The 20,585-nt window shown below is 35.1% G+C and overlaps 1 protein-coding gene across 3 annotated transcripts in view; it reads right to left on the bottom strand.

Annotated features, from left to right (window-relative positions):
* Window positions 1-20,585, bottom strand: part of HDAC9 (histone deacetylase 9) — a 927,702-nt gene that overhangs the window by 784,235 nt on the left and 122,882 nt on the right. The window lies entirely within an intron of this gene.

The raw sequence follows: 20,585 nt of genomic DNA, 5'->3' as shown, positions 1-20,585 counted from the left end.
AAAGCACAATGAGTCAACTTAGGTAGTCAGAGCCAGGGGTAGGAGGGGGCCAAAGTTATGGTACAGTTATCACACATGGACCACGCTTGGCCATATTCCAAATGTTTTACCTCCCCAGTCCACAGCTGTACATAATGAGTCTTATTTCAGTCAAGTGTATGAACTGCCATCTGACACTACATGAGGTTCGAAGTCTGTATGTTCACTTCATCTGTTTGGTTCATTCCAGGACAAAATTCCAAGCTCATTCAAAGTGCACATAGAAAATTCAATTGTATAAGCCACAAACCCAGGTGTGTATGTAACTATCTTAATTTCCCTTAAACTAAACTTAATTTCTACTTTAAATCCCCAATTCCAGTTAATAGCAAACAACTTAATTGAGTCACTTCAAATAAATGCAATTAAATTAGTGATTACTCAGTTATTTCTGATTTAAAGTCTGTCAACTTGGAATGAGACAGCCAAGTTTTCTCTTTAAGACCTTCCAACCCCTCTGGGATTTCTGGGTCTGGAGGATAAGACCTAGCCTACTGCCTCTCAGATTTCAGCAAGCAAGAGAATCACTTGGAAGGCCTGTTGATTACAGATCACTGGCAATGGCCTCACAGTTGCAGATTTGGTACGTCTGGGGTGGGTGCCCAAAAATGTGCATTTATAACCAGTTCTCAGGTGATGGTGATGCGGTTGGCCTTAGGGACCATACTCTGAGACCTACTTGCAAACATTTAGAGGTGTTCTGGGTGACTTCAGCTCTTCATTAGTTTTCTTCCATTCTCTGAATCATCTTCCCAGAGCTCTCGATCACTCCATGTGGCAAGAAAAGAACTGGCAATGAGGGTGGCATCAAAACCCTACCTGTCTCAACCTGGAGATAGGTTAAATAGTATATAACACAAGGAAACACAGGGTTGTAGGAGCACTTCAACTAATATCTCAAAATTATCATTTTGCTACATTTATAGTGTTATTTTCTCAGCGCTGTACATATAGCTCCCCTTCTATGTATCCTATAGCTTAAGTACTAGAGGAGAGTGAAGGAAAATGATTTTACCAGAGTCCAGAAACTTCTAAGTCAAGCTTTACCTCTTAAAAGTCAGCCACATATCCTTGGATAAGTTTTTAAAATTTATCAGCTTTGTTTTCTCGGCTCTTAAATAAGGCTGATATTATCTTCCCTGCCATGGCAATCTCAGAGTATCTGCAGGACTGAAGAGTAATATTTGAAAACCATTAATGGTTATATTTAAGGTGAAATATCTGTTATCATCCACATAACTTCTTATCAGCCTAAATAGTTAACTCTGTAAAAACTGGATACATGTGACCAAAATATATATACAAAATATTGCTTTCATATATATGGATACAACAAATATACATATTACATTATAATACTATAGTATATATGACAATATATAATCATACAACATGACTATGTATGTAATACAGACACATACATGCACACAATGTTAACATTCATCAATACTATCAATACTATCAGGCACTCACTGAGGTGAGTTAAACTCATGGGCAGTAGGAAACTAGAACCAATTGTGTACATGTCTTCCCAACTCTACATTTAATGACATTAAGTTGGTAGTTTGAAACCAACAAATGCTACAAATCAGGACTTATGTGTGGTCTTATTTGTTCATTTTCAGAGAGCTAGTTATTAAACATTTACCAGCAAACCACTGCTTGTAGCACACATGGGGCCTTTGAGAGATTATTTCCAGTGTCAGTTTGTAATAAAGCAATAAAATGTATTTTTCTTTTCCCTTTTATACCACATAAAAATCTTATCATTTGAATAAAACATACTAAAATACATATACACACGATGTTTTACCAAATTCTTTACCTGCAGGATTGATTTTCAATCTAAAGTGGGATAAGAATCATCTAGGATATTTATTTAAAATGCAAATTTCAGGGTCTTACCCCTCAGTAACATGAACTATAGGTCTGAAGAGGGATCACAAAGGGGCATTTTTTACAAGCTCCAGGGGTATCCCAAATAGGTGGTCCTGAGATGTCACACAGATCTATGGATAAAACACAAACCCCACATTCTGGCTTTCAAAGCCCGCTAACACGTGGTCACAAAATTCCTTCTCCTCATCTCCCAACTGCTCCCCAGTGTATGCCTGTCCTGAACTGAAAAGGCACTATCACTGTCCCACAACAGAATCTTTGGAATTTTGTTTTACCTATTTGCCAAGTATCCTACAATATGGCTTGAAAGCTCTCCAATGCAGACTCTGAGTTGACGAGATAAAACAGATTTCATAGCCTTTTATACTAGCAAACTTAGCAACGTTTCAAGGGCACATGCTGGCAATGAGTCAGGACCAATTGAAATCTTGCAAAAAGTGGCAGGGAAAGGGGTCAAGGGAGAAGGATGAAGGTCTATGTATACATCATTCCCCCACAGACTACAAAAATAATGCTGAGCATTTTGCCTAAGCAATTTTACTTTAGTTACAAAATCTTACTATATAAAAATAACTTGTTTTATAAATTAGCTGTCAAATCCTTGAAGAAGCCAACCATGAACAATTTGTTGTTGGTTATATTTCCATTATTGTCACCATTTAATCCATAGTTTAGTGATTAATGGTTTTCTAAGAAAACTTGTTTGAAGTACAAAGAATGAAATCCGTTAAACCAAGTATGACCCGACAAGATTCATTTGTCTTGGGGGTCTCATCAGTACTGAAACTGCCATGGCATAATTAACGGTCCAAGAGATGAAACAGGACTCCTGTTCTATCATGTCTCCTCTATTTAAGTCTTTAAAAATGAAAACTAATGAGTAAAGGTGTAAAACAAATTGCTTGATATGCCAAGAAGCAAAATAATCCCATTAAAATAATTAGAATTTCATCGTAAATTATTAGACACTGCTGTTACACTGGAGAATAAGCTCTGTCTGGGGTGATCCCCTGACACGTATATGTGGGCATCATTTATGAACTGTCGTTAGAAAGGATGTACTTTCTGAAACTTGATAAGAAGCCTCCAGACATGCTTCTTTAATTCTTTAATTCTCTCAGAAATAAAAGGCTGCTTTGGGCAATAATCTTACAAAATTTCTAAAAAATTGACAAAATTTATTGTTTCTTTAGTTTCATTAAGAGCCTCCTACATATCTGAAAGAAGAATAAAGAACTCAAAACTGAATCTATATTATGGGTGTGTGATCAGATTCATAAAAATTATACGTGCAAAAAGACCAGACTGGAAAAGGCAAGAGAAAAGAATAACAACAGTTGATTTGTTCAGGAACAGGACATTGGGTATTAAATTTTACACTGTGCAATAAATATAAATTAAGAATGCTAACAATAATTCAGCTTGATTCTATGGCACACTGGGTCAACCATCTGTGAACCTGAATGGTTAACTATTATTTTAATCTAATCTGATTTAATGCAATCAGCACCAACTATGGGAAAGGCATTTTGCTAATATCAGGAGGAGGAGAGAGCCAAGAATTCATAAAAATCCATGTCATCAGGAACCTGAAATCTAGTGGGGAATAAAGACATGAATAGAAACGACAATGATAGAAAAGTAAAATATGGAATGATCTGGAAAACACAAGGGAGGAAGTGATTAGTTCCAAATAGGAAAACAGTAAAAGCTTTTAAGAAAAGATAGCAACAGAGAGAAGACTATAATCTTCCTAAGATGTGGAGGCTTGTAAACAGTGGTTGAAAGGTGATCTCAGGAAGTACTAGGGCCTATGGTAAATAAGGGGCAGAAACACTGAAGAGAGGTAACAGTCATACTGTGTACTACCTATACTGTAACCCTGGGGACTTTAGGGTTTATAACCTCTAGCAGCATGCTTGGCAAATAGCAGGCACTCAACATATTTTGGTGGAAGACAGTCAAGCCTCATGGTACTAGGAAAAAGAATACTCCAACTTGGACTTAGAAGGTAAACACTTAGAAGTGTTTTAAATGTGAAAGTTCAGGCTAAGTCTCATTTTATATATGCTTAAATGTCATATCTCATAATTATGATAAGTAGTACAAATCACAAATGTGCTCATTATTTTATCTTTTTTTTTTTAAAGATTTTATTTATTTATTTATTCATGAGAGACATAGAGAGAGAGAGAGGCAGAGACACAGGCAAAGGAAGAAGCAAGCTCCATGCAGGGAGTCCGACGTGGGACTCAATCCCGGGTCTCCAGGATCACACCCTGGGCTGAAGGCAGCACTAAACCACTGAGCCACCCGGGCTACCCATTTTATCCTTAATGGAAATTAACTAGCTCTCATTTTACTATTATAAAAATGTTATCTAATTTATCAGTGTGTATCTTTCCATGTGTTCATATATGATTTTACATCTTTCTATTTGGTTTGAGAAGGCAATACAAATATTTTTGATCCCTAAAGAAAAACTTAGAGAATATTACATTAAAATCAAATAATACTTCAATTAACACATATAAATAATAGTTCAATTTAACAAACACCCTTGGAAGAGGATACCTAAACCAAAACCAATGTAGTGAAGAACACTGTATTTCCTTCTGCATCCATTTCTCCCATTCCCTAGCTTCTAATTCATATATAGAGGCTCTGGGCCCTCATCTACCAAGCACTCATCAAAAAATGAAGAATCACTACTCTTACCATTCGCCTGAACCATTACCCACTCACACTGAAATTAACTCAAAGTATTTTGATTTTTATTTTTTATTTTTTTTTTTAGTATTTTGATTTTTAAAGGTGTTTAATCAGAAATAATTTTCTTATTCCTAATAAGGAAAGGCATTTTCTCATTCTAAAGGATGCCCAAATAATGAGTCTGTTTACTAAGTCTACTTAAGCTGGTTCTTAGGTTGTCCTCAACACTAGCTTACATGGTGCTCCTTCTTGGGGAGGAAGGCACAGCTGAACATAGCAGTCCTATTTGAAGGACAATCCACTTTAATTCTTGTGGGATGACTTGGGGAGGGAGGTACAGAGCATATCTCCGTAAATCAGGATGGCTCCTTGCTCCTTTGGGACACTGGCTGAGGCTGTTGGAAACTTTAGGGAATAGAAAAGCATATGTTACAGCTAAAGTGAGCCTACATCACCCCAACAAAGGGCTGTCTGCCAGCAGGTCCCTACCCTCTATACATGTACCCAATGGATTTTCCTTTCCCAAGTATAAACCAAGCCCTAGTCTTCATCTCCTTTAACCTTAACTGCTGAAGGTTTTTCTCAAGATTAAGATTTTTATTGCTATTTGAAATTTCTGTTCTGTACTCTTATTTGGAATGCATCCTTCTCCTTCCCAGATTATTTCTGCCTGAGGTTATGAAGTCTCTAACAAATAATTATGTTGTTGGAATGCATTGATTTCATTAATGGAGCTATTACTGCACCCAGGAAAATTGTTGATGATGATAGGCTTTTTAAACCAACTTTTAAAACCACTTATAAAAGTTTTGTTTATTTGTGCTCTTTACCTACTTTCAAGAGAAAATCTGAGATGGCTTAAAACACAAAAGCCCAAAACCCATTAACACAGCTTACAAAACCTAAGTCAAATAAAGAAGTGGCACAAGAAAACCCAGACTGTGGAACCCCATTTGAGCACAACACATATCTGTGGTAGCTCAAAAAAACCTATTAGGTCATTTAGAATGAACGCTATTCTGGTGCTGTGATCAAAGAGGAATTTATCACTTAAATATTTTTGTATAATTCACCAGGCAACATAGCAAGTAAGGTCTTTAACAGCAGCTTTCATAAAACAAGCAAAGACATCCTGCAGGGTCAGCTTCATGGGCATGCGACCCATGCAGCTGCATAGCACCTCAAGATTGGAAGAGCCCCATATCTGGTTTAGCGCTCCGCTGTTGCGGTCTTGAAATTCTTAATTTTTGTTATAAAAAGGGTTTTCTCACACTTTCATTTTGCACTGAGCACTGCAAATTACATAGCCCGTTTAGTCATCTTTCATACAGCTTCTATCAATCCCTAAATTTCTTGTTAGAGGGTATTTCTCCTTTGGCAACAGAGGACAGTATTTACAAAATTGATCCTACATTTTTTGGGGTATTGAAAATAAATTGTGTGGATATATAAAGACACACACACACCAAAAAAAAAAAAAAAAACTTAAGTCTTAATAAATACTAAACATAAACCATATAGATTTCCTTTGGAGAAAAAAGAAAAGCCAATATTTTTCTCCCTTCATATATTAAGCTCAAGATACCTTTCAACAGAAACAATGTATTTCTTGTGTATTTTTTAGATATAGTTAGAGTTCTAAACTGTAAAATCTGTAAACAGACTTCTAATTTAAAACCCATCACCCCATTAGATGAAGTATAACTTCATCAAATTAAGAGAATTTATCTCTAAATTGTGCCTTCCATGGTGTTTGCCTTGATCTTATTGTCTTAAGAAATACATTTTTAATGAGTTCATAGAGAAGTAAAATATCCTCAGAGGGCACTTTTGTATCTTAGGATGCCTTCAGATCTGTTATAATTACTCCTTCCTACCAGAGGGATGGACTCTTACCCTATTCCTTATAAATTTTTCGTATAGTTGAAAGTCATCTTTCCCACATATAACACATCAAGTAAAAGTAACATCAAGTAAAACAGAACTTGGCAGCTGCTGTCCATATGACTGATGAAAACTGTTTTCTGCAAGTAATCGCACTAAAGGCCTCTATTAGCACATTAAGTCCAGCACCACAACTGCTGCTATTGGAAGATGCTCAAAGTACCATGACCCCAGCATCCTTCCATTCTAGCTTAAACAACCACACAGACTTCGACACACAGCGCTAGGCCCAAAAGACACATCCCTGGGCAAAATATTTCAGTGTGCCTGTAGCTTAGAATCTAAGTGCATGTTGCAAGTGCATCATCACCACACCATGTCTACATGACATGGTGAAATCACACTGGAGAAAAGCAAGAAAGGTTTCCTGAAGAATGGGACATTCAAACTTATTTTTAAATATTTCTTTTTATTACCAATTCAGAATTTAACTTAATAGGTACAAGGTTATGTATGAGGCCAGAGGTGTATTTACCGTGAATTACTGAAGCTTAGGTTCAGGTCTCCTTCCTTGTCTAGGCACCTTCTAAGATTTTTTCATCCATTTTGTTATTTGTAATTTTGTATCCTTTCTCTTAAAGAGGACCCCCAAACTGTATAAGATCCACAACCCACAAAATCTAGGTCCTCCTCTGCAGGAGTCATGCTGAGTTTTGACTCTCCCCAGGGTATGCAGTTAGTTAACATTACTTCCATTTTACTAACTCATGGACTAAACAGGATCAGTTTAGTAGGCTGTAAACTTTATACTATTCGGCCTAATTTTCTCAAACTAAACTCTCCTCCTGAGCTCAAAGTCTTTGTGCTAATTCAAGCCCTCCTCCTAGTAAAAACATAAAGATAAGGGTAGGAGGGCACATGCATTTTCATGTCAATCCCAGAACCAAAGAGAGGCATAGAGAAAAAAAAAAAAAAAAAAAGAAGGTGTGCTGAGAAGGAAGAAGTCATGACACTGCAGCTCCTCTCTTGAAGGAGAACTTCTCACTTCTTGGTTCCACCCCACAGCCAGCTTGAGCTTTCTAGACAACCTCACTGGAAGGAAGGAAACATAATTTGCCTTTTTTTTTCTAGAAGTATTTCCTTCTAATGTCACGGGTTTCCTTTATAACAGTGACAGAGAACATCAAAATTGTTGCATGGGTGAAACTGTATGTTAGGTGATGTGGTGTTACAAAAATGGCTATTAATCAAAGGAGTTTTATACCTATCACAAAAATGGAGTTTTAAGCTTCATTTTCATAAGCTTATCTGCTTTATTTAACAATGAATTTATCCATAAATTACAATGTAATTTTTTATAAAGATAATTATTCTTTATAGAAAATCGCTTGGAAACAATAACAATCACAAAATAAGAATAGAAATAGTGAAATCTTTTGAGTATTAGGCAGTCACTTTTATTCCATGAAAGTATATGTGACTTAAAGTGGGTTTAAAGGTGTTTGCAAAAAAAAAAATAAAGGTGTTTGCAATTCTTTTGCAACCAAACATTAACATTTCCACCAGATAAAGCTCAGTGATTAGGAATTGCAAGCTAAAGAAACTCAATTCATATGATGCCACTTCTAGCAAAATTTATTTTGATTTATTCTGGAAAGAAATGCAAATAAATCTTTTGAGCACATATAGCCTAGAGAAGATTGCCATGAAACTTAAATATAATTATTATAACACAAGGGAAAGTGAATAAAACTGTATTAGCACAGTGACTTAGAAAAAGAGACATTCAAAGCATATAATTCATCCAGTAAGCACTAGCAGGTCACACTGCTTCATATCAATAAAGCAAACAAAAGTTCTCAAAATATTAGGAAAAAATCTTTGAAAGCTATTAAAACAGTACATAAAAGCTTTAAAAATAATAATATGATAGTATTTCTAATAAAGGAAAAATGATAGCAGGCAGCAGGCTGCATTGTTAGTTGATGCTGAAGTACCTTTGGCTAGGTAGTACGAGATTATCTTTACAAAGAACTTTCTCATAGAGACTTAGAAGCTTTATCAGATATATAGTTCCAAGCTCTTTATTTGTACCTAAGAACAAAGTTGGTAACAAATTATCTTTTAAAATAGTGCAGCCTTTAAGTAGTTGTATTTTGGCAGCATCTAAGAGAAACTGGTTGTACGATGCATTTTGGGTAGGACTATGTACTTTTAGCATGTTCAGTTTCCATGAAAATGTGTCTTCTCAAAAATAAGCTTTTCCTTTGTTCTCCCATGTACCAGAACACTCACAAGATATCAATAGCATCTTACAGTAAACAGTGAATTTTTATACGTTCTTTCAAAAATATTTTTAGTCTTTTTATTCAAATACTTGGATTCACCAGACAACTAAAGAAAATACTCAAGAGTATTAAAAAGTTTCTGTCAGAAAATGAGAAGTCTAAGGAAATTTGCAGCAGCCCTAGCTTAACATAAATATATTGATCAATATTTCAGATCTAAGGCATTCATAGCAGGTTTACATGTATGCATTCAACTAACCTTCTAAATATTTTTACTTGAGTGTCTTGCCCTGCAAAGGCAAAGTGTACAAAATTAGGCTAATCTACACGTTCCCAACCTTAAACCTCCTTTCCTAACAGGTCTCTTCTTCTCTCCAGTTTTGCTTCCCTCCAAGTTACAGCCAGAATGATATTCCTAATATACAAATCTGATTATGTTATTGCTCTGCTTAGAACTCTCAGTGTTTCCAATCGCCCTTCGTTCACCCCAGTTTGGCTCACCACATTCTCTGAGGTTTGCCCACAGCTCAGACACCTCTCCACTCTGTCTCACAGTCTAGGCTGTGATCAGCCATGGTGAACTGCTCTGAATGCTATAGATGTATCAAAAATATCTCTCACCCTGCCCCCACACTCTTTCCCTAACACTAGCCTCTACTCTTGCATCTAAATCTCTCTTCCAGTGAAGCCCTAAACTAGCTTATGTTCCCACAGCATTCTATACTTCCTTTCTCATAAACTCTAACATACTATACACCATTACTGTTCAAGAGAGGGGTGCTTCTCTCCCAATCTTGAAGTTTCTCTCACATGGGAGGAACACTAGTAGTGTGACACTCTTACTCTTCCCCCAAAGAAGGAGCGACAGACCTGGTGAATTTAAAAAAGGTAACGCAGTGTCTTTCTCCCGGGAGAAAAGAACCCTTCTACCCACAGAGAGCATGTGCTTCACTTCTCAATGATATTAATGTCACAGGAGGCACAGAGGAGCCTATAGTTGCCCACCACTCTCAAAACAATTTGAGTAAATTTCTCATAGTATTAGAAAAAGTTCAATATTAGAAAGCCCACTTGTCCTCAAGCTACACAGTCTAATGCCACCTATATCAGTATAAAGATGATAATTTTGTGGGGCACCCAGGTGGCTCAGTGGTTGAGCGTCTGCCTTTGGCTCAGGTTGTGATCCCCGGGTCCTGGGATTGAGTCCCATGTCGGGCTCCCCCATGGGAAGCCTGCTTCTCCCTCTGCCTATGTCTCTGCTTCTCTCTGTGTGTCTCTCATGGATAAACAAAAAATAAAATATTTTTTAAATTATAATTTTGTTTCCCATCCACCATATCTCACTTTGCTCAGAAGTCATACAAAGGACAAAAAGCATTTTTATTGAGAATACTCAAACCCCCAAATTAGCATATCTATGTACTATTTTTGGTAATAATCTATCAGCTCCAAAAGATGGGGAATACATGTCTGGTGTACTACTACAGTCCTAGGTTTAGCAGGTGCCTGGCCAATAGCAGGTGCTCCATAAATTGTTGTTCATTTAATGAATAGACAATTAGTTGCCATCCCTCCATCTTATCCACTATTCAGGCACAACTATTACCACCAGTGAGGTTGTAACTACTCTTAAAATACTTCTTACTATCAAATCCCATCTAATATTTTCTACCTAATAAATTTTAGGCTTGTGACATCAATCTAATATACTTTTAAAATTTTTATTAAATAGCACTCTATTGAAATAAACCCTAAATTGGAAACAGATGAGCTAGCACATTAAGAATTCACTAATTTGCAGATCATTTTTATCCATTAGTACACTGCAGAAAAAATCACACATTTAAAACATAGTTTAAACGGCAATTTCACCAACATTTTAGCCTTAAATTTCACATACTCTAAACTTATCTTGTCCAGAAACATACAATAAATTGTAGACATGTTATGGTTAAATATGGTTCAAGATAGTTAGAAAGAGGCAAGCTGGCATTTTGGAAAGTAGATTAATGGGTTAATGAGGTATATTATTAGTGAAGTGAGGGTAGATTAATTAAATTTTGAGAGTTTCTAGTTCTCTAATTTTAACATTTTCACTGACCATAAGAATAGCTATTAATATTCTAAATATGTTTTCTAATGAATTTTATAAAATTACTATTTTATGTTTAAATATATTATTTTAAAAGGACTGATACACTCCTGAATATGACATCTCATTTAAAATCAAGGGACAAGTTTTCCTTTTGAGAAAACAAATCTATAATTTTTATGATACTTAACTGAAAAATATAAATCATAGGATTAATCCGTCAGAGAATGTTTCTTTCTTGTAAAGTATCTGTTATTTTAAGTGAAGAATGCCTGCATAAACTAATTTGTGGCAACTTCATTTTTATTCATTCAATTATATTTAAAAGTCCATGTATATGCATGAATACATAATTAAACGTTCTTGTAAGATTTGTCTCTAGACTTGAAGAAAAAAATATATATATTCTCAAAATTTGAGAATTATGATGCTACTGCATAAAACATAGTGAAGGATTATATGTCAATATCTTCCTTTTGTATTTATGACAAAAGGAAAAACATTCCAAAAAGAATTGTAAATGAAGATCTAAGTTGTACAGGACAGGAACAAAATGTGCAATAAGCAGAAGTCTTTTGGCATGTATTTTTAAACAGGAGGTTTTGAAAACTCCAAATTTAGCTTCATAAAAAGAGGTAGTGCAAGTGTGAAGCATGTGGTCATTTTGGCATACTCTGTGTATAACTTCTCTCTTTACCTATATAAGGATATAATAAAGCTTCAGAAATGTGCAAAGCAGAAATCCTCCAGTTCTGTTTATTCACTTTCAGTCAGGTAGTAAAATATCCTAATGTTCCATGAAGAAATCTTCAAAATGCACTGCTAAAATAGTCTGCTAAAGAGAAATCAACAACTTCTTTATTTAGATACTAAGCAGTTTAAAGGAAAAGATCAGTGAGGTTTTTAGTTTTTTATTTTCTAAGCCAACTATATCTGCAAGGATCAGTCAGTTTTACTAAATTCTCATCATCTTTATTTGTTGCATTTTTTTCATACTGCCATGCCCCTTTGTTCATCTTCTATTTCCCATATCCTCCAACTTCCTTTCAAGCTTTTTTGAGGGAGGGTGTCTCAATACTCTTTTTCCATTTCATCTCCTCTTTATTATCCTTTCTCCTTTTTCTGATTCCCTCTGGCCTTCCTTCACTACTATAATTATATTTATACAGCCTCATATTTCTTTTAGAAATTCAGTTTCTAAAACACCATTCACTTCTGCTTCTACAGTTCTTGGCCACACTTTGTAAAAAAAAAATGCAAACTAAAGCCTCCTTTCTTTTGGTTATCTAAAACACAGTAGCAGCGGAAGGAATGGCAAAGAGATTCTGCATGCTATGTATGTGTGATGTTGCTGTGGCCCTCAATCTCAAAAGAATACAAAAGCTACTTATAACTAACATGTATGGCAAAGGATGCATAATTGAGAAAAAAATCACACTGTTTGGGCAGATGTATTTGTGTGGACAATTTTTTTTAGATTTTTTATTTATTCATTCATGAGAGAGACAGAGAGAGAGAAAGGGGCAGAGACAGGCAGAGGGAGAACCAGGCTCCCCACAGGGAGCATGATAATGGGACTCAATCCCCAACCCCAGGATCACACCCTGAGCCAGACAGATGCTCAACCACTGAGCCACCAGGCGTCCCTGTGCTGACAATTAAAATGGGAAATTCTGCCTATTTCAATGGTGCTACATGACATTCAGTTCAGTTTTGAAAAACTCCAGTTTAGATCATTATGGTTTCATATTTAACTTTAAATAGATTTACAGAATCCAAATAACCAATAACTATGAGCAGATGAATGAAACTAGATTTTCAGATAATAGATCATTAAGTAGAGCCTCTGACCACCAAATACTGAAACCATGCCTTCCTCTCTGACAATTAGTATACAAAAAGAGGACACAAACTAACATAATAATCATAGAATGGAAATCAACGTGGTAAATATTAATGACAAGTATCATACATCATTGACAAAATAGCATGCAGTTGTAAATCTGAATAACCAACATAATCAAGATTTAACCTAGAAAAGTACTTAAATAAAATGTCCAAAACTGAAATGAAGTTAATCGTACAACTTTACTAAAAAGGTTAAATAAAAGATGTACTATCTTTCTGAATAGGATGATTAATATTGTAAAGATGTTAATAGTACAATTGCAAACTATTTTGAAGAGAGATTTTATAAATTGAATTTAACATTTGGTTCTGAAAGAAAAGGTAGGTAAAAATAATCAAGAAGAGTTTTCAAGAGAAAAATTAGGCTAATTTAAACAGTATGATATTGGTAGAGAAATAACAGATCATTATAATAAAAAAGTCTATAAATAGACACATGTATTTATAAATTTAGCATAAAATTAAAAAGCTCTATTATTCCTCACACTGTTAAAATGATGAATTATATAGGAATTGTTATATTTAAAAATTTATAAACAAAACAAAAAGTAGAAACAATGCAGGATGTTTTGTTATTTGTATCAGAAATCTTGGGGTTACGGAGGTATGTGATTGTATTTGAATGGTAATGCCATCACTTAGAACTATATAACCTTAAAGAAGTTGTTTATTCATCATCTATAAGAGAAGATTTAACAGTACTTTATTCATAGAGTTATTAGGAGGATTGAATGAGAGCATGCTCACAAAGAGCTTAGGTGCTCAACAAATATATTACTTGTGGTTTTTATTCTTAGCATAGAAACAAAATCCAGGATGAAAAAAAAAAGAAAGAAACAAAATCCAGAAACCAGAAGCAAAATGAATATATGTGAATATATCCATTTTTCAAGTTTTTGCAACAAGTATCACATAAAACATTAAATTCAAAGTATATAATGATTTATAACATGTATCAAGGATATATTAAAAGCTTTTTAAGGCACACCTGGGTGGCTCAGTCAGTTAAGCATTTGACTCATAAGTTCGACTCAGGTCATGATTTCAGGGATTGTACGATCAAGCCCTGTGTTCGGCTCCATGCTGGGACTGGAGCCTGCTTCAGTTTCTCTCACCCTTTCTCTACACCCATCATTTCCAACCCACCTTTCTACTTTCTCCCTCCCTCTCTTAAAAAAAAAAAAAAAAGCTCTTTAAATCAGTATAAAAAATAAACACCTTAAAATTGCGGCAAATGTCATAAGCAAGCTATTCCCAAGAGAAATATAAAGGTCCCACAAACATATCACTAGTAATCAAAGACATATATATTTTTTCTTTTCTGATCAGCAAAATTATTCACAGTATTATAACAGAGTAAAGCCAAAAAACTTTCTCATGCAATACTAATGAAACAATTAATTGGTAAAACCTTTTAGAGAGTGGTTTATGAAGGTGTATGCCTGTAAATATTTAAATTTAAACATGCATTACCTTTCCTTAACAGTTCTATTGGCATGAATTTCACCTGAGGAAATAGAGATGTACAAAAAAATACAAAATGGGTTTTTTTTTTCCCACACTGCTATTAAAAGAGCAAAACAAACCAATACCTATGAGGTAAATCTATAATGCAGAAATAGACCAACTGGTCAATATTCGGCAAGGAAAAAAAAATAAGGAATAGCATATGCAGTATAATCAACCTTATTTCAAACATATGTAGTAGCAATATAGGTTCATAATTGCAAAGAAAGAGTTCTAGAAGAACATAGATTAAACTGTAATCAGTGAATATTTCAGGATAAGATTATAAGAAGCTTTCACTTTTTAATTTATACTATTGAGTATTGTTTGAATACTTTTCAACATTTAAGAACTGCTTTTATAATAAAGAAAAAAAGAGACTTTTCCATTTTAGAAAAAATAAAAGATTAAGAAATTCTTAATTACTCTCCTAGTTTCAGATTCTCACATAATGCTAACAGCTACCTGACTTTTTATAACATTTTTTGCTTAGGTTCAATAAGGTCCTTGTCAAGAATTAATAGATACTTAAGTGCTAACTTCCTCTTTAAAAGAACTGCAATTAGAAGAGCCACTTATAAAAGAATTCAAAAGCATGTTTCTTAGAGTTTAACTTGCAACTAACATCTTCACTAGGACTTGAAACCAAGAATTATAACCGATAGAAGGCAGAGCATTTAAAGAAATCTTAGTAATAAGAAGGGGTCCAATTTAATATGGCTTTCAAAATGTTTTTTATACTCTAGAAGTGAAGGACTTCCTTACAGCCCATAAAGCCTGTGCTTTGCATCATAATTTTCAGGAGAAAAAGTAATTTCTTTTCATTAATGGTAAATGAATTCATTTCTTTCAGAAACTATAGTTATGTAGAAAGTTCATAATTATTATAGTAGAAACAAGATACTCTTTTTCACCACTGAAGAACATTAGAATCTTCCAAAAAGCAAATATTTTGCATTTCCCATGGTTTTTAAATTTTTTACTAAGCAAGCTCTAACTATATTTAAATATGGAAGGCCACCACCCAATTTAGTGAACAATTTCACTTCCTCAGGAAGCAGAGGAACAGCCATATGACTAGATATTATACCCCTCAGAAAAAATTAAGCTGGATTCCTCCAAGAGAGACTAACTTCCCTATCTCTATGGCATAAAAAATGAACATTACTTGTTCTTAGTTTAGAACCCATTCCTCCTGCCAAAAATTGTACATCCCCCAGATTCTCTTAAGAAGCATCGTGTTGAAAAGCAGAGCATTCTACACCAACATTTACCAGATATCTAATTCTGAGATCTAATTCTGAGAAAGTTTAGTGTATACATCTGTAAAATGGGAAAACATCACCTGCTTTATAAGGATGTGTGAAGACTAAATGGGATGCTGAGGCTAATATTAATGAAAATATAATAAAGGGCCTCAAAATATGCTACTCCCTTTTCAGCTTATCTGTAGCCAGGATAATTAAGAGTGAGCATCCCAAGAAAGAAAAAAATTGAAATATTACAGTAATTGTAATTGTATAATTATAGTTATATGATTTTTGAAGTATGTGCTTTCTTGGCTTTTTTGAAAAATAACATGCTAAAATTTTTTTTAAAAAAGTAAAGTCACACAAAGAAATGTGACCATTAATCAACCACCTCACATTTTAATTTTTTTAATAAATTCATAAAGGAACAAGAAGAACAACATACCACTAAAAGTTATTGAGCAAGAAAGAAGTGATGGATCCAATGTTTGGAATCTGATCACCTGATTCTGAGTTATTGGGTTAACTCCCAGCATGCCATCTTCATATCTGCTGCGTTATTTCCAGATTAAAGTCCCTCAAACCCCAGAATCATGACTTCTCTCCTGCTCCAGAAGCTTCAAGTGATGCTCTTATGTCTGCTTAAGTCATCCTGCCTCATAATCAAGATTCTGATTACATCTCCCCTACCCATCCTGAATCTCAAACGCAGATTCTCTAGTCAAGGCTGGGTCAGTTTACTCGTGGAAAAACACCACATGTGTATCAGTTTCTGTGCAGGGACTCATATCACCCCCAGATTTAGAACACTTCCTCTCAGTTTTATGAAAGCTAATTCACTCTTCAAATCCAGTTCAAAAAAACCAACAGAAACAAAACAAAATAAATCCAGTTCAAGACCTATCCCTCCCTCAACAAAATCATGAATGTGTATGTATTCATACATTTAGAGCCAGTTCCACAGAATTTATCCCATCTATCAGGTTCCTTTTTACATTCATACTATTTAGTCTATGACTTGCTTTGCCTGGCATGGTCAGTTCGGAATAGAAAGTCATGGCTAATATTACTCTATTTTGAATTCTTTAGAAAAGTTTTTTAAAGTATAATAGCAGGAAATTTCTTCACTGGTGCAAAAAATAAGTATTTGTCCATGTCTCCCCTCATCTACCATATACATTCTTGTTTAGAATTATGGCATAAATTTAATGTTCAGTTAAAAAATGACTTAATTTTTCACTTTGTTTAGATCTTGTGAAAATATCACTTTCCAAGAATAGTATACATTTCTGTACTTACTGCTTCATAGGAGTAACCTTGCACTGTGTCTGTCAGGCACTATGTGTATAGCACATAATTCTGAAAACAATGTAGCAAAAGAAGGATTTTTGCTCCTTATAGGTGAGAAGATGGAGAATAAAAGGGTCAAGGTCAAAAAGCAAGTAAGTAACAAGTATGCACATCAAATGAGGCCCTTCAGATTGCATGGTCTCCCTGCTTTATGTTGCTTCTCCCTCATCAGACAAGGTGTGTTCTTATTCAACCCTAGCTCACTATCTAAGTCTCTTAATAACATTTAAAGTCTCAAATCAATTATCATCAAAAGGAAATTTTTTGGAGAACCAGAAAACTGTCAATGGGTCAATTTTTCTGTACCTCACTGAGAACACCAATGATATGTGCTGGAGAAGGAAGACTTTTCAAGTAAAAAGAGCCATGAGTGTGCAGAGAGTGTTTTTTTTGTTTTGTTTTGTTTTGTTTTTTTTTAAAGACGACTAGACAACTCTCAATTATGCCTTTAGCCCTGGACAAATGTTCTTCGATACTCACCAAATTCTGGCAGATGGCTGACAACAAAGTAAAAAAGGCATCTTTTCTCACTCATAACCCCTTATTCTAGCAATGTTCAAACAATAAAATACAAGTTAGGGAGACTTTAGTTTAGTGACCATTAAACTAAGTGATCAGTACTTTGAAAGTCCTTCATTCATCTAATTACTTTCCAATATTTTCAAGCTCTCCACAGAACAGTCCCATTGTGTAGTCCCAAAGCAAAAGTTCAATGAAATATATTTCATATAATTCAATACTGAATTCAATATTTCATATTTCTATATATAACATTTTTAACTGAGAATTACCTGCACCTTTAAAAATAATTATAAGGAAGATATACTTCTAAAAATCAAGGAAAAAAATAATACATGGATTCAGAAATAAGGCTGCCAAATAATTATCCTACTCTATTAAGAAATTCAAAAATAAAAATTAAAACTACAATTAGATACTATGTTCCCTATCAGGCTCCTTTTAGTTTTCAAATATAGTACCTAGTATTGATAAGCATATAATAAGCCAGACATTTTTTTTTTAAGATTTTATTTATTTATTCATGACAGACACAGATAGAGAGAGAGAGAGGCAGAGACACAGACAGAGGGAGAAGCAGGCTCCATGCAGGGATCCTGACGTGGGACTCGATCCCGGGTCTCCAAGATCATACCCTGGGCTGAAGGCAGCGCCAAACTGCTGGGCCATTGGGGATGCCCCCAGACATTGTTTTATTATGTCAATAGGAACATAAATTTAATACAAATTCCTAGAGAATATTTAGGCAGTATGTGTATAAAGCTTTCAAATGTTTACATGCTTCAATTCAGCAATAACATTTTCAGGAATTTATTTTAGGTAAATAGTAGAAGATGTGCTCAAGAATTTATGGGCAAAAAAAAAATAAACAATTTATAATAGTCAAATACTCAAAATGACCTAATTATAAAACATCAGTAGATTGTTAGAACTATGGCATGCCCACAGAATGGATGCTAAGCAAACATATAAAAATCCTATTTTAGAAATACTATTTCATAACATGAAAATTGTTTATGATCTACTGTTATGTGAGGAAAAGTTAAAAACAGCACGTACCCTAATTTGTTTTTTAAAAATGTTCAAGGTTACATCCGCATTGGAAGGAGAAAAAAAAAAACCTGGAAGATCTACTACATGTGGATGGTAGACTAAAGATAATTTTTATATCTTGAGGTAGGTGATGACTAGCTTTCAAGGAGACCCAATGACCCCCACCTCTGGCATTCACTTCCTTGTGCTGTAAATTCCCACAATGTATCAAGGCTGGTAAACTGGGATTAGTGGAATCCAGAAGGGTTGGTATGTCACTTCTAAAGGTAGTTCATAAAAGATATTAGCTTCTACCTCAGGCTCTGGGGTCACTCATTCTGGCAGAAGCAAGCAGCCCTGTGAAGAGATCTACATGGCAAGAAACTGAGACCTTCTGCCAATAGCCAGAGATCAACTGAGGCCTCCAACCAATAGACATGCAAGTGAACCATCTTAGGAAAGGGTCCTCCAGCCTTGCTCAAGCCTTCAGATGACAATAGCCATTGCCAGTATAACACATGAGCCAGAAAAGCCCAGGAAAGCCACTTCAAGATTTTTGACTCTCAGGAACTATGAGAAAATAAACGTTTGTTGTTTTAAGTTATTAAATTTTAGAGTAATTTGTTATATGGTAATGGTAATCAAAAGTGTGTTCATATATTCCAAAATTCTTTGGATAATGTGTACTGCTTTTAAAATTAGAGAAAGGGGGATCTCTGGGTAGCTCAGTGGTTTGGCGCCTGCCTTCGGCAGGGCGTGATCCTGGAGTCCCGGGATCAAGTCCCCTCTCGGGCTCCCTGCATGGAACCGGTTTCTTCTCCCTCTGCCTGTGTCTCTGCCTCTCTCTTTCTCTCTCTCTCTCTGTCTCTCTCTGTGTCTCTCATGAATAAATAATTAAAAAATAATAATAAAATTAGAGAAAAAACAAAATGCCACTTTAAAACACTAGACATTGTCAGTGTAATCCTGATACAGATTTTTTTTTAATTTTTTTTATTCATGATAGTCACACAGAGAGAGAGAGAGAGAGAGAGGCAGAGACATAGGCAGAGGGAGAAGCAGGCTCCATGCACCGGGAGACCCATGTGGGATTCGATCCCGGGTCTCCAGGATCACGCCCTAGGCCAAAGGCAGGCGCCAAACCGCTGTGCCACCCAGGGATCCCCTGATACAAATTTTAAAATTAACTTCAGTTTCAACTTTTCAAGTTAAATGTTTCCAAAGAATTCTTACACAGGTTAACATAGCTTACTAGTCTAGCAGCAGAGAAGTCCTACAAATTGAATTCTCCAGTTATAGTAAACTTGAAAGCCTAAAAACTAGCTAGAAAGACCCTTTGCAAATAGATAATAAAAATAAATTAACAGAATACTCAATGTAAATATGTAAATAATTTTTAAAAAAGAGAATAAGCTATAGCTAAGGAAAGTTAAAAAAAGAAACACTAAAGATATAAACAATTGGGTTTTTTTTAAGATTTTATTTATTTTTTCATGATAGACAGACAGAGAGAGAGAGAGAGACAGGCAGAGACACAGACAGAGGGAGAAGCAGGCTCCACGCCAGAAGCCTGACACGGGACTCAATCCCGGGACTCCAGGATCGCGCCCTGGACCAAAAACAGGCACCAAACCGCTGAGCCACCCAGGGATCCCCTAAACAATTGTTTTTTAAAAATACTAAAATATGTACTTTCTAGTAAATAAACTCAAAGGTATTTGGAGAAAGAAGGAAGAAAAAGCTAATCTTTGCTCTCAAGAGACAAAGACCAAAAAATAAAATGAGAGAAAAAAATCACTACTCAAGGGCAGTTGGTGGCTTAGACCATTAAGCTTCTGCCTTCAGCTCAGGTCGTGATCCCGGAATCCTGGTATGGAATCTCAAGTCAGGCTCCCTGCTCAGTGAGGAATCTGCTTCTCCCTCTTCCTCTTCCCCTTCACCTTCATTTGTGTATGCTCTCTCTCTCAAATAAATAAATAAAATCATTTTTTTAAAAATTAGTACTATAGAAATGATTAAAAGAATTATAAAGAGTGCTACATACAGTTTGTTGCAAAAAAAATTTTGTTTCAGTATGCCTGGGTGGCTCCGTTGGTTGAATGTCAG

This window comes from Vulpes lagopus, chromosome 13, assembly GCF_018345385.1.
Source record: "Vulpes lagopus strain Blue_001 chromosome 13, ASM1834538v1, whole genome shotgun sequence".
NCBI lineage: Eukaryota > Metazoa > Chordata > Mammalia > Carnivora > Canidae > Vulpes > Vulpes lagopus.
This window is presented reverse-complemented; position numbering and strand designations above follow the sequence as displayed.